The sequence below is a fragment of the Thermobia domestica genome, chromosome 15 (genome assembly GCF_964235325.1).
Source record: "Thermobia domestica chromosome 15, izTheDome1.hap1.1, whole genome shotgun sequence".
Taxonomy (NCBI): Eukaryota; Metazoa; Arthropoda; class Insecta; order Zygentoma; family Lepismatidae; genus Thermobia; species Thermobia domestica.
The window spans coordinates 176496269-176512680 of record NC_137468.1 but is presented as its reverse complement, the minus strand read 5'-3'; positions in this window follow the sequence as shown (position 1 = coordinate 176512680).

Below are 16412 nucleotides of genomic sequence, written 5' to 3'. Positions count from 1 at the left end.
AATGGGCAAAAATTGATCCTTCTTTCTGCAAAAAACTTGTAAAATCCATGCCCGAAAGATTGAAAGCCATCGTGAAAAATAAGGGATTGCCAACAAAATATTAAATATATGTAATAACTTCCTAAAATTTTGCTACAAATTAAGTGTTCGAGTTCTTTTTTGAAATGGATTTAAGCTATGTTTTTACTTTTTGTATTTTTTTAGTCATGGAATTGAGTTTTGTTATTGCTGTTTCTATCCTCCATAAGTAAATACTATATAATAATTAAAATATATTTATTTTCCTCTGAAGCATACTCTTGAAATGTTTATTCTCTCTTAGAATGTGTAAGTATTTATGTGTCCGACTTCTTTATTAAGCCACTGTAACTACTTACCGACTTCGGTCTTCCACCTAGGAGGAACGCGTGTAAACACACAAGATTCAAATGCTGTCGTAGCATAGTAAAAATATGTTTTTATAAGACAAAATACATAAAAGAAAAACATGAGATGCAAACACATAAGTATATTTAACGACATTACAACTTTCTGGTTGTGCCTGAAACATCAAAATTAAATTGCCTACAAAACAGTTATGATAAACTTTTCTGCATCTTCTATACGAACAATATTCAAAACATTCTTTTTAAGATATTAAAATTCATTATTTAAGATATTAAATAATTAACCATGTTAGAGAATTGGCATAAAGGACTATTCATAAAATGTTATGGCTTCATACTGCTGGAAAGAAACAGAATAAGTTTACTTTTATGTAATTTATTTCAATATTCGAAAAGTTTCTGGAACATACTATAACTAAAAAAAAACTTTTCGCAAAATGTGTATGAAAAAATATTACATGTTTGCGTACAAGTATACACAGTATAATTACGATCCCTAAATACTAAAATATTCACTTTAATATTATTGAACAACGAAATGTACTGAAAATATTTAACATAAAGATACACATGCTTAGTTACGGATTACTCTGAAGGAAGATAAAACTATATTTTACCAATGATGATAAAAAATAGTTAGCTACGGAATATCCAAAGGATTAGCCAAGTCCATTTGTTAATAGAATTGCAATTCCATGAAACATCACCTCCCTGTAAAAAGTATATTCTCACAAAATATCCTACCAAAGAAATTCTCTACGGGCGCCAAGATGTCTGAAGAAGACAAAAAGAAAGTTAATCGGAAATTATAAGAAAATAAAAAATGAATAAATATTTCCACATACACATAAACATGGGAGAAAGACGACCGTTCACCATCACAGTACCTGTTCATATAGTTCCTTCCAAATTAAAGAGATTATTACTTTACTTCAACATTTCTACACATTCTCATATCCAACAAGGGATTGCCTGTTATCACTCGTTAAACCTAAGTCTAACCCATTTCCAAACTTTTTCTCTTCAAGAAAAAAATTATCGTGTCATATACTGGGAATTTAGAAAGTGAGAGAAGGTTCGAAAAAGAATTTTAAAGATTAAAGCACTTAATGAAAGATATATTATAAAAGCAAAATCAAATCGCTATTAGTTTCAAATCACTTTTAAAAATGCGATTCCTTTACACATGTAATGTGGGTTATTATTTACTAAAACTCTTAGAGGCTAACCTCTGAAATTAAAGATTAATGACAGTAAAGTAAGGTAAATTATTAGTACGGTTTGCAACACTAGTACTCAGGTAAATGAGGTACGAAACGGAGAGAAGAAAAGAATCAATCAGTTATATTGTAGGTTCTTCATAGACGTAAACACAGATGGTAGGAAATTCAAGTTGTTGCCTTATCAAAGCAAAAGAAAGAAAAACGTAATACATGTTCTCCACTCCACAGTTAAAAGCTAAAAGCTAAAACAAATATTAAAAGAAACGCGTAGTTCTTTTTTCGTTAGTAGCTGAAAATAAAACGAAATTTACTTATCTATTTTCTTCTTTCATAATAACCTCTTCGCAGATGTAGTCCATCTGTAAGGTTAAGTGTGATCAATGGGACACAAGTACGCTCTCAGTATAGTGAATTAAAGTAATAAGGTAACCAAGGATCTCCTAAATAAAGATACAACATACGGGTGGTGGATAAGTTTTTAAGCTGTAAAGGATTCGAATTATCCTCGTCACACTTGTTGTTTCCTGGTTTAGACAGTTGATTACTCCGCTAGGGGAAAAAGATTGGTACTTGAGTTTCGTTATCCGGTAATAGATTAAAATCATGTAAAAGATCTTCTGCTAGTTGGCGACGTGCCAAGACCAAACAGATTTCTAGCATAGGTTCCCATAGTTTTGTCCTGTCTATGGAATGAAGTGTTAAATATTCACCTCTTGAGGAGTTGACAAGTTCTATAACACGATCATTAATAACTTTGATACATAAAAGGGGTCCTCTGTACAGATCAAAAAACTTTGAAATTTCATCTTCTAAAAGATTACTATTGCTACGCTGTTTTAGAAAAATTAACGTCCTTGTTCTATACGTCATCGCAGTTGTTGAGTGTCGTTCCATCGTCTGTTCCTAATATCAATTATGGCTTTTCGACGGTGAAACGCCATAAGTAGTTTATTTGACCAACTAATCTCATCATCCTTATCGAAATCTTCAGATACCTGTAAACCAAACTGCTTAGAAATGGGGCGAGAAAAATGAATGTTGAGATACAAGCTCGCCGTTGAAACTCCAAGGCTTTCAACGATAGAATATTTATGTAAATAACTGTGTGCATTAGGTTTTCGGTCCGTTGGTTATGCCATTGGTGACATAACAACCTGAGAGTAGATAAAAGAATTTTATTAGAATGTTCTCTGATGTTACTCATGAGATGGTAGGTTTTATGATGAACGTTAATATTGTATTCGTGCATTTTAGGTAGAAACTTTATACTGTGAAACACGACAGCGTTGTCTGTGAGTATCGCTTCCGCAATACCTAAATGTAATATATATATATATATATATATATATATATATATATATATATATATATATATAAGTATTTGATAACTGTAGTAGTGGGGTGAGATGTAAAGTGTTGTGTAAACTCATCAACGGTAACCTGCCTTAGGGGATGTAACCCTCTGGATGTACTTACTAACAGTTCCTACCCTGCCGCTCTCTTGGTCAACCCGACCACCCGATGGCAATCATTAGTTACAAACACACCAGTTGTTTTAGGGACTCCTTATCACGAGGACGGCGAGACACTTGTAATTAACACAGTCCGGAAAATATATGAACCATCCATTAAGGATGTTGAACAGATTGTTAGTCAGAGGTTAACTTAAATCAAACATTTGAATGATAGTCAAAAGTTTAACATTAATAGCCATTTTTCACCGCCTTCGCGACATACTAACCAAAAACGCTTTTTCTTTTAATTGGAGTCCTACAGAGTTTTCGAAAATCCGTACTTTTGAAGCTTCTCTTAATCTCCGAGATAGAAAACCATTTGTTTCACGCCAGTTTTCTATTCCATACCGTCTGCGGCCTCAGGTGAAAAAGAACTCTTGAAACTCATGCAACAAAAAGTTATCGAGCCGTCGGAATCAAGTTACAGGAACAATATTTTAGCGGTTCCCAAACCGCATTCCGAGGTCCCAAGATTGGTATATGATTTGCGCCAGCTCCATTAACACTCTGATCCTATTTCTGAGACAATTCAGCCCTTATTCGACGTTTACAGGCATTAGGAGGTTCCAAATACTACATATCGCTGGAATTGCTCTCGAGCTTCCACCATTTCTCTTTGGTTAAGGAGGATACAGAAGCAACGCCATTTGCCGTTCGGGATTTAGACTTACCAGCCACACAGTTTTAACTAACATCTCTGACCATGGGGTTGATTACTAGCTCAATTTCCTTGCAGAGGGTGCTTGGAGAGATTTTTAAATATATACCATCATCACGTCTCATAACTTACATCGACGATTGCTATATTCACGCTCCTACTTTTGATGAACTGCTTGATACGCTCCAAAATGTGCTTCACACGGCAAAGAAACATGGCCTTTTATTTAATTTTAAGAAATCTCATTTTGGCTTAACTGTAGTCAAATGTCTCGGTTTCATTGTTTATGATGGCACAGTCAGGCTAGATCCCGAAAAAAACTGACGCCATAACTAAATTACCGTGGCCGACTACTTTGCGTGAACTAAAATCATTGCTGAGCAGTGTCAATTTTTACTGCAACTTCTTCCTTAACATTTCTCTCCACTTAGCACCTTTGTATAAAACTCTGGCTGGAAAACCCAAGAAAGCTAATACTGAGCATATCCTGATGATTGATGGCTTCAATCAAGGCGTGGGCGCATCCCTTACAGCGCAAAGGTGGTTCAGACTCTCTCCATCCTGTAGTTTACTTATCCACTAGGCTTCCTAAACGCATTAAACCCATGCCAGTGTACGCAATTGAATTGTTTAGTCTATATTTTAATCTTAAGAAAATGTCCAAGTATTTAATTGGATCACAATTTACAGTTATAACCGATTTTAAGGCATTAGTTTCCATCTCCAGTACCGCTAAGTTTACAGTAAAACTCGCGCGATGGATTTCATATATCAATTCTTTTACATTTACAATTAAGCACATACGGAGCGTCAATAACTGTATAGCTGACCCATTGTCACTCTACCCTCAGCATATTACCCAGGAGACTCTACAAATGTTAGAGGACAACGATTATCAATTTCAGCTCTTAACTTTGGATGCCACCATCGACATTCCGCGGCTGCAACGACAGGACCTTCTTTTTTAGAAATTAACGCTCCAAACACCAGACCCAACCACCCTCGACATCACCTGTAGGAAAAGTATTATATGTTTATTAATGGAGTCTTCTATCTCCCCGTTCATCACCGCGCTATTCCCATCTCACTAAGAAATTCAATGTTTCACGAGTTGCACACACAATACTTGACACATCCAGGCTATACAAAATTATTTTGTTTCATCCGGCAGCGCTATTACATTCCATGGCTATCCAAGTGGTTATTCAATCGTATACAGTGATGTGTTGAATGCGCCATGTTCAAACGCGCATACTCTCGTAATAATGTCCCAGTACAGCGCCATCTTCCGGCTACGCTCTTTTCCCATATTTCTATTGACATGTGGAAAATTGATGCTGTTAAAAGGGGATGAATTTTGTTGGTTTTATGTCGCAACAGACTACTTGAGCAATTACGTCATAGCCCACCCCGTCAAAACTCCCACTTCCGAAGAATGTATATCATTCTTCATGGATCAAGTTGTTCTTCGCCTTGGTACTACTACTAAAGTATTTCTAGACGCCCAACGTTCTCATACACCACAAAAAAATTTGAAGCTTTTTTTACAGAGTCTGGGAATTCAGCTATCTTACGCTTTGCCACAACATTACAAAACTTTAGGCCATGTTGAACCAAAGATTGTGAATTTACAGGCCGCCCTTAAGTTTTTACCACGCGATAATCATAGTGACTGGCCTTGTTTTTTGCAAGAAGCGGTTGCTTCTCTAAATTTCACTCCTCTCTTTCATGGTTTTTCACCGCACCAAATTTTATACTGCGAGTCACCACGGTTACATCTTGATAAGATATTGCGTACCAATAGGGATCACCATGTCATACATACACCGATCGCCGTTGTAATATAAATGCGCCAGCTTGTGGAACTTAAACGACAGGAAGTATTTTTCAATCTCAAACGGAAACAAGAGTCGAAAAATCCTCCCACCTTCTTTCTGCCAGGCGCTGGCGTCAAGGTATCCAATCTGTACGCTAAGTCTGGCCAGTGCTGTCCATTGATGCTAGCCTATAATGGACCACTTAAAGTCATTCGACGACTCGATGACAACACGTACATTGTAGACATCCAAAACAAGCCGAAACCAATAGCACAATCGAGTCTCATGTTATATATACCTGACACTCGGCCTGACGTGATGTTTCGTACCAAATGCAAACGGTACTTACAGAATCACAAACCATAATGTAACTCTGTTCCAAGGAGTAAGGTGGTTCCCCCATTCCCTCTTATTTCTTTGATACCATCACTATTTTCCCCTTCAATTTTCCCCCTTTCCCTTATAGGCTGCCTTACAGACAAAAAAAGCAAGTCTAATTTCCATCCCATTCACATATTGTTTTACATGTTCTTTCGACGTTGTCTTTGGAACATGCTTGCACATTTTATTACATATGTTTATGCTTCAGTTGCAGAAACCTACTACCACAAATAATAATAATAATAATAATAATAATAATAATAATAATAATAATAATAATAATAATAACAGGAAACTTGCTTCTTTCTCTTTTCTGGGCAACTTTCGTATTAAGTTCATATTTTCGAGTGTTCTTTGTGATTTTGTTTTAAAAATTAATTTCGAACAACCACACCATTCGATGACTCGAATTGATTGTTTTGTGTTGTAGATTGTCTGATTGTGAGTCAATATTTTCACTTTAAAATATACAATATATGCGTAGCATGGACCTTTTTCCTTCGGTAACACTTTCTTCATTTTCTTTTACTCCGTTTATTTATTTTTATTTTTCAGCAGGTACACCGTTTCTCTCCTGTTTACAAATATCCCACTTGCTAGTCCTCATGACCCTATGGCCTCTGTGATAACTGTGGGAATCGAATTCCAAGAACTGGATATACAATTCAATACACGGAAATTGCTTTTCTCTCTTATTCCCATGAACTTCCCATGATTGTCTCAACCGACATTGCTCTCGAATGTGACGAACCTAATAATACTATTTTGTATTTACAATTTGAAACCTTAATGCTCGATACTAATAATTTAACATCTGATATTTTTTCTGCATCCATTGTCGCCAAATTAGGTAAACAAAATGCCCCACTTCTATGGCTCGTACTACTAGAGCGCTTTTTGCAACTTTAGGTAGTCTTCTTCGCTACATTTCAGGTGTAGGTACAGAAGATCAAATTAAACATTTAATACTCAACACTGCCTAGTTAAAGGAACATGTACAGTTCCTTGAAAAAGATCAGATTTTAGTCCATACTGCCCATTCAAACATTTCTCGTTCTGTTAATAGATTAGCTTCTGAATCTCGTAGCGCCTTGCAAGACATCCAAACCGCCATGACTTCCATTCTCTCCGAATAAACCTATCTACGAAATTCTCTGTTGTCGTAATCAAAATCCCTTATCCGGTTCATTAACCTGTTACTACATTTGGACAATGTTATAGTCGACGCAGAACATCAGGCCCTTCATTCTTAACTTTTCTCTGACATTTACGATAAGTGTCAATTCAATTTATTATCATAGACTTAAGTTCCATTCGATATGTTAGCTGAAGATCGCATATCGTATGCAACCTGCGCATGCGTCTTGCGAGCAAGAATCTAATTATTTCTCCACAGGTAACTTTACCTTTGTTGTTTTCTCTTCCCCTCACATCATGCCATTTATCTGGCACTCACACCATTCTCCACACTCAAATACCAGTAATCCCTTCTGGAAATAGTTTTTCCTTGCACCGCATTATCCCTTTCCCGTTCCCTTTCCTGCTGAAACTTGCATCATGTCGCTACCAACCACGCTCGTTTTATTCAATTATTCGGCTGCAATTCCACTTCTAGACGAACACCTCTCAAATTGTGCTGTCCACCGAAAACCCTTTTTGTGCAAAGTTCCGTTTTTCTTACCCAATAATATTTCTTCCTGCCTTCAGAAAGCGCATTTTGCTTCGGTCAGCGGGATCTTGCAGAACGCTTGTGATTACACCTGTTCCAGTAGAAACAACTTGGCCATTACGCAGCTATCATCTACCGATTTCGTTCTCACAAATTACCCGCGACCTTTATACCTGGCCAGCAACGGCCGCCGTTCAGTGATACCAACAGATAACACTCTTACCGTCCTTCTGACTATTCCGTGTGAGTTTTCAGTCACCTCAAACACTGGAGTTTTAATTCGCCATCCCACCATCTGCATATCAAACCAGACTATATTTCATCATACATTGTTACACCATGCTGCCCTTCTTACCCACACCCTGCTCGAACTCCTTCACTACCGACGGTTTTCATATCAGTAGAATTTTTCTAACGTACCACTTAATTTTAGCGCACGTATCTCCGACACCCCTGTTCTCGCTACTAATTTTACCACGCTTACCTGGTCTGATTTAATTCCTGATTATTATATGCTCCCAGTGCAGGGCATGTTTTACAGCCTTCAACTTTTTCTGTTCATTGCTAATTCCGTATGCATTTACTATCTTTACAGAAAGTTTAACACTTCGCCATTATCTAACTTTCCCAATTCACCTGAATCTATCCCATTAACTAATCTCCGATCTTAATTTCTCTTTACAGCCCTTGTGCTTTATCACTTTTCTTCCTTTTCTCCCACCAGTTTCAGCCTTAAATCTAACCAGCATATTCAGTATTGCTTTGATACACTTGACAGCTCTCATTTTCATAATTACATTAATTTTCCTTTGTAAACTGTATATTCTACGAAAAACCATTTCTCGCCGGACACACACTACATATCACTCTCCGCAGCTTATTGCACCTTCCATTACTCATACATATGCTTTACCTTCTCCGACCTTACTTCTGCCACTTCTTCTTCAGGTACAATACGCAAACTTGTAGGTCCACCCTTTCCGGTTACAATTTTATGTATATTATGTATATATTCCATATTTTTATATCGGTGGCGGTTATATTTTTTATTTAAAAACCCAACCATGTTTATTGAGTCCACCATTTATGTTATTTTTCTTTTTATCTCACACCTCTAGCGAATTATATATATATACCTTTGAGAGTCACATAAATTGTTGAACGAATTTTTTCATTACTGAAGCGCTGGAGATGCCTAATCGGAGCAAGGCTGAACATCCTCTTGTCTTTCCCAATCCGTCCTATACCTTTTATCAACCTTATTTTTCCGCGGCAGCATGGCACCTCGACGACATCTACAGCACCATTCCCAACGTCACGACGCTCATCATCGCAGTTTCTCGACTCCAGAGAGGATGGTTCCATTAGCAGGTTCCTGGATTCCCGAACTCAGTTCGTCGGGTATGGAAAGAAGATGCCCAGCTCCTTTTCTTAAGACTTCAAACGATTTTCCTGCTTCTAGTGTTTCGGCGAGATAATTTACATTGTATCTTGCAAGGAACCAAGTGAACTCTCTCTTACGCAGCTTCTCAGTTACCAATCCCACGGTTCGTCATGGCAATCAGATAGTATGCTATGTTAATTTTTATAGACCAACCGCACTGTAGGACAACCAATAGTACTTCATGTTCCATTATAGTGGGGTTATGTTTCTATGTTAAATGCAATAGCTCGTTTTCCTTTTCTCCGAACTACAGATTATTTGGAATTAGTCATTCCGCCTTGTTTTGTACCAATCTTGCGATTTTGTGTTGTTTCTATTTAAAAAGCACGATGGAACATACACACACTCAAAGAAAAAAACCTCATGCGCATTTTCTATACAAGTGAATCTACCATTTCTCGTCTCTTTAGATATTTAAGGAGACACGCCGATAAAGAATAAAAGAGACACAAACGAAGGAGGAGAAACCATTTCTCGTCTCTTTGGACACTTAAGGAGACACATTCATACAAACACAGGAGGAGAAACCATTTGGTGTTCTTACACTTAAAAAAAAACTCACACAGACATACAGGTGACAAAACCCTTTATCTCCTTTGACATTTAGAGAGACATGTGTTGTTTTGTTTTTGTTTTATCATACAGGTGAAAAAACATTCTCTCGTCTCATTCAAGAGAGTAAGATGCACGTCTTGTTAAGTTGTATGTCACGTAAAGTTTTAAAGTTCCGCACTGTTTTAAAGTTCCACACGTCTACGGGTAAACACCTGTACACTTGAGAGTACTGTAGTTGGTTCTTTTTTCGCATTTTTCCTCTTGTTTCCTCTTTTACTTTGCTTTGTCACAGGATACTTATACCCACAATGCCTGTTACAATAACGTTCCACTGCGGACATTTTCATTTGCCGCTCAATAATTCCCAGAGGGGGATTGTCATATAATAAATTGGCACATAATAATGCATATGGTTTTTTATATATATAAAACTGAAATGATTGCAATCATATTTTTAGTGCACACATTGTACACAGAAGGTAAGTAATAGTAAATAGAAAGCGACAACATACGGTCAAAGTTGGTTTGTGAATAGGAAAACAAACTTTCCCATCGAAAGCAACAAGAGCCACTTTACCTCTACGTAAGCTTCTCGGCCCGTTGCTTTTACCAAAATAAACACATCTGGTAACGTGATATAGAAAACGAATACATGGGTATCCCAGAAAAAAAAACAGCACTAGCAGATATACTTATTGAAAACATTTTTTTATTTTTCTGCGTGATACGTCAGTAATTTGAATAATATAAAAAGCACGGGCAACAGGAATGCACCATCACAATTCACTATTCGCTTCTCCGTCGAATTATACGTTCTGAGTCAAATCTTCAGTGACTGGCATGGAGTCTGGACGCTTGCTTTGTAAGTATATTTTCTTCTACCCATGATATCTCTTCTCCACTTTGTGGAGGAGTTTCAGTAAAACTCTGCCATCTGGCATCTGTGAATACAAAAGTCATTCATCATTGTGCGTACAACTGTCCTGGTGACCCGTAACCCACTGTACAATGCAGTTTCAAAGATTTTTTCATTTTTGTACAATTCAGTCATAATAAATTGTATTTTAAATCGGGCATCCAGTTCTCATTTCAAGCCCTGATATTTAACCACACTCATAAAGTTAAGGAGCTTTAAATTGCACTCCATAGCCTGACTTTAAAGAATTCAGTCTACCTATATACTTATTACAATGTATTACCTCTACATTTTTTAAATATTTTAATTCCTACTCACAAGATCTAAAGAGCTGAGATAAGGTTTACAGTTTATAGTGCAGGGCCATATGTAAATATAACAAAGTCTGTGCGATTTTGAATGAAGCGTTTATATGAGTGCTGTCGATGGATAGGTAATGAGCTCTGGAATCACGTACTACCGAGTGTTTTGTCTCAAAGTGTGGCTGAGCCAGTGCATGACGTCATACTTCTAAGATGGACGCTAACGCCGACATTGATGTCTTTTTAGCGCTACATAGGCTAAAGTTCTCAACCGATTTTCATGGAAAGTGGCTCATTTTATTCCTCTTGGTTGTTGCATTTGCCTTTACATAGATATTTGCCAAATAAATAGTTTCACTACTTCAAAAATTAAGAAAACTCTCAAAACTGTGGTAAAATTAAATTGCTTTTTCTAACTTCAATGGGCATATCCACTAAACTAGCGAATGAGTTTTAATAAGTGTCTCATTCTTCTCCATGGCTATTATTTATACATATTAAATAAATATTTGACAAATAGATAATTGTATTTATTTACAACGTTAATAAAAAGTCGACAAAATTATATAAAATTGAATCTTTTTCAAAGGTATGCAGTCAAATATCGACAATTAAATTAGTGTGAGGTAAAAATGGCAAAAAATCATTATGCCGATAAATATCTTTAAATTAAAAAAAGTTTTCGATTATAGGGTAATTTATTCTCGTATTATAGTGGACCACTTACTGTTAAAAAAGATACGCATCCAATTAAACAAAAATAACAATTAGTAAACATGCTCGGTTGTAAAAGCAAAACAAATAGTAAAATACTTCAAATACACAAATAAACCCATTTTATTATTACAGAATTGTTTAGAAAGAAACTAATAATAGAAATTCGACTTATGAGTCATTATCTGAATCCGAAATTTGAATTTAGTCGTCATTTTCACAGTCGTCACAATGTTCTTCCTCGGCTCCACATTTGCTCAGTTCTGTACATCTAAATATTTAAACACGGTATTTGTAATTGACACAATTAAAAGCACACCGTCCTTTGAACAATCACAACGCACTAATTTTAAAATAGCTCCTAGAGAGCATGGTACATGACTCATGGTAGGAAAATACTCATTTCACTTCCTTTCCTATCTAAACGTAGATCGTCAGGAAGATCCGGTTGTCGAAGATTAGCCAATCGTCACTCCATCACTTACAAGGAGAAGGCATACTTTGGTAAGTGAACTTCGGGGCTATTTTTTGCGAGGTGGTAGTGCACATTTAAATGATCAATATTACTAACTGGGAGGGCGGAATGGGCAAAAATGACGGAGAAAATTCGTCTTAAAGTTTTCTACTCGACGCGTATATCGTACAACGCGCAAACTTATCAGGTGACGGCGTGGCAGAGTAAGAAGAATCAGTGACAAATTCAAAAGGTCCCGGGTTCGATTCTCGTTCGACACAAACTTTTTTCTTCTTTTTTGCGTTAACCAATAAAGTAGGCATTTGTAACTATAAGTAAAATATTAATTCACCATATCTTTATAATGAATAAAACAATAGAAATTTTCAATCACTTGTAAATTCTTTTGATGTTCCATGTTAACTAGGAACAAAATTTGGTTCCGTAAATATTATTGTTACTGCAGTCGTTGTGTATAAAATGTTCTTGAAGCTTCGTCTCCACATCTGTTGAGAGTGTGAGAATTACAAGGGGCATCAGGGGGAGATCTGCTTTGGCTATATAAATATCCAGTAATAGCAAAGCGGATTTCCCACTCAACTCCTTTGTAAATCACACACTGTCAACAGATGTAGACACGAAGCGTCAAGAACATTTATTACACAACGTCTGTCGTCAAGGGCGCCGATCATGGGGGGCCGGGAAGCCTGTCCCCCCAAGCTCATGTGGCCCCATTTATTTTTATGAATATGTATATTCATATGTACTTTTGATTTTTACATTTATTGTTGTATGTATTTTTTTATGAATGCCCCCCTCCCACATTTACAGAGAAATCGGCGCCGTTGACTGTCGTAACCATAATAAAATTCGAGATATCAGTATATTTACCGAATAGATTAAATTTTCTTGCTAGTTAACATGGAACAATGAAAGTTTTTAGAAGTGATTTTAAAATTTCCATTGTTTTATTCACTAGAAACATATGGTGAATTAATATTTTATTTATAGTTACAAATGGTTACTTTATTAGTTGAAGCAAAATACAAAACAAGGATTGACTCGAACGGAAATCGAACCCGGGACCCTCTGCATATGAGTTGCACTCTTTGCTCACTCTGTCACGCCGTCGCTTTGTAAACTTGGGCGTCGAACAGTATATCTCGCGAGTAGAAAACTTTTGAAGACGTTTCTTCTCCCTTACGTTTGCCCATTGCGCTCTTCCAGTTTGTAATAGTAACTCCTTAAATGTGCACTATTTTCTCGGCAAAATGGTCACGAAGTTCACTTACCTAAGTCTGCCTTCTCCTTGTTAGTAGTGAGTTCTTAAGATGTGTTGGTGTAACACTGGCCTTGTTGACGCCAACATTTCAGATTGGACGTGTTTCTCGGTATACAGCCACCACTGGGGCTTACGAATATCAGAAAATGGTTTGCTTGTAAATATGTGCAACAACTGAACCTTTGCCGTATCAATTTTACATCTTCACATCTAAAACTGTCTGGGCAGTTTAATCTATCAAATGCCTCTAGAACCTTCTGTGAAAGATTCACACACTTTCTAGAAAGATTGTTTTTCCCCATTCTTGAAGCAATCTGCTGTGTCACACCCAGATAGAGAATGAAGTCCTATTAATGCTTTAACTTGTTTGGGATTTAGGCAAGCGTAAATACGATAAGTTCTATTAAACTCCAATTCCGGTCACAAACACACTACCTAGTGGAAGCAACTGTAACTACCACAAAAACAGAATAAACACATCTGTATTTGTTAGATATGAAGAGTAGAAGCACGGGCGGACACATGCAAACAGTGTAAAATAATTTTTGTATCAGCTCCCTCCTGACTACTTGCAAGTTCGTAACATCATCTCTAACCGAATACTTTCCCTCGTTCCTTCAACTAGAAAATAAAGTTCGGTTTTAAACAAAACCAAATTCCATTTTGTTCTATATGAGCAGATGAAGCTCTCGAACAAGCAACAAGACCAATGAAATATTTGGATGTGTGGTAAACGAAAACCGACTCTAACGCGTTTTTTGTTACCTTCTCCTCACCTTTCTAGGATATAAACAGAAACTATGAAAACAGGTCAAAACACGATAATTTTATAGCATGCAAAGCGTCTCGTCAACAGAAAGATGCCCAAAAGATGTATTACTCTCTTTTGACAATGACAAAGCCCGTAAAGTTTGAGAGAAAATAACTAATTAATATCTCAACAAAGCTGCTTTTTCAAGAATTTATCCAGAACAACATAATAAGAATGTCTAAAAAAGTTATTCAGCTGTATAACGTTTCCTAACAAGAAAGGATTGAATCAGATAAATGTACTATGTGGGCATCAATGAAAAAGATATCTTGAATTATGTAGTAAAGCCCACAGAGTAGTATTGACGAAATTGTCGGATACTGTATTGCAGTTAAAGATAGATCGTTCTCCGTGTACTACCATACTAATTATTTGGAGGAGTCGACACTACATCGATCTGTAACAATGTCTCAGTGATTATGAGTTCTCAACTGTTCCCTGATTAATGTTTAATTTAGACGGATCAATGATTTTACCTTTCAACAAGAGCAATTTGATGAAAATTCTTGAACGCCTTATATCACCAATTTCTGACAATACAAATCAAAAAACTTCACCTACATACAATGGACCAGCAACTCACTCAAAACAAACCACTCCCATATAACACTCTGTGGCAGTTATGTGTGGCATGGCAGAGGTACGATAAATGCAAAAAGATTCAAGTGTAAAGACGTGTTGAGACCTTTCAATTGAGTTTATCAAGGAGATGAATAGGTATCTAACGAAATATGATGAACACTCTTAGTTTTCTTTTCACTTAAATCGAACATTCACTGAAGAACTCAATGAGAAAGATAAGGTCTATTCAAACAAGATCTGTTCAACATAAAATCACAGACTCCACAGAAACAAGAAAACTAACGTTGAGGTCATTACTGTCTCATCAGCTTACCTGGCTCATAAAATATTATTGCATGCACAGATTATAAAGCAAACTATCAAATATAGCAGTTAGTTGGAGGAACGATTCAAAGACTTCAGTTAGACATGATGTTACGAACTAGCAAGTAGTCAGGAGGGAGCTGATACAAAAATTATTTTACACTGTTTACATGTATCAGCCTGTGCTTCTACTCTTCATATCTATTCAACAGATACAGATGTGTTTATTCTGTTTTTGTGGTGGTTACAGTTGCTTCTACCAGGCAGTGTGTTTGTGACCAGAATTGAAGCTAATAGGAGGTTAATATAACTTATCGCATTTACTCTTAACTAAATCCCAAGCAAGTTAAGGCATTATTAAGACTGCATTCTCTATATGGATGTGACACATCAGATTGCTTCAAGTACAGCGGAAAACAATATTTCTTGATAGTTTTTGAATCTTCCACAGAAAAATCTCTAGAAGCCTTTGATAGATTAAACTGCCTAGAAAGTTTTACAATGTGAAGATGAAAAATTGATAGAAAGGCATATTTGTCACGCATATTTACAAGGTAAACATTTTCAGATATTGGTAAGGTCCGGTGGTGGTTGTATACCGAAAAACGTGCCCAACGTGAAATTTTGGCGTCAACAAAGCCAGTTTTACGCCAACACATCTTAAAATCTCTACTAAGTGATGGAGTGACGATGGGCTAATTTCGACTGCCGGATCTCCTGACCATCTACGTTTAAATAGGAAAGGAGAGGAAATGAGTATTTTCCTACCATGAGTCATGTACCATGCTCTCCAGAAGGTAAAATACGATAATAAACCTTGGAAACGTTTCTTTAATTTGTAATTATTTATCGGCATAATGACTTGTTAACATTTTATACCTCACATCATTTTTAAAGTCGATATTTGACTGCATATCTTTCAAAAAGACTCAATTTTGCATAATTTTGCCGACTTTTTTATTAACTTTGTAAATAAATACAATTATCTATTTGTCAAATATTTATTCAATATGTATAAATAATAGCCATGGAGAAGAATGAGACACTTATTAAAACACATTCGCTAGTTTAGTGGATATGCCCATTGAAGTTAGAAAAAGCAATTTAATTTTACCACAGTTTTGAGAGTTTTCTTAATTTTTGAAGCAGTGAAACTATTTATTTGGCAAACATCTATGCAAAAGGCAAATGCAACAACCAGAAGTAATAAAATGAGCCACTTCCCATGAAAATCGGTTGAGAACGTTAGCCTATGTAGCGCTAAAAAGACACCGATGTCTTCGTTAGCTGTCATCATAGAAGTATGACGTCATGTACCGACTCGGCCATACTTTGAGACAAAAAACCCAGTAGTACATGATTCCACAGCTCATTACCTATCCATCGCCACCACTTATATTT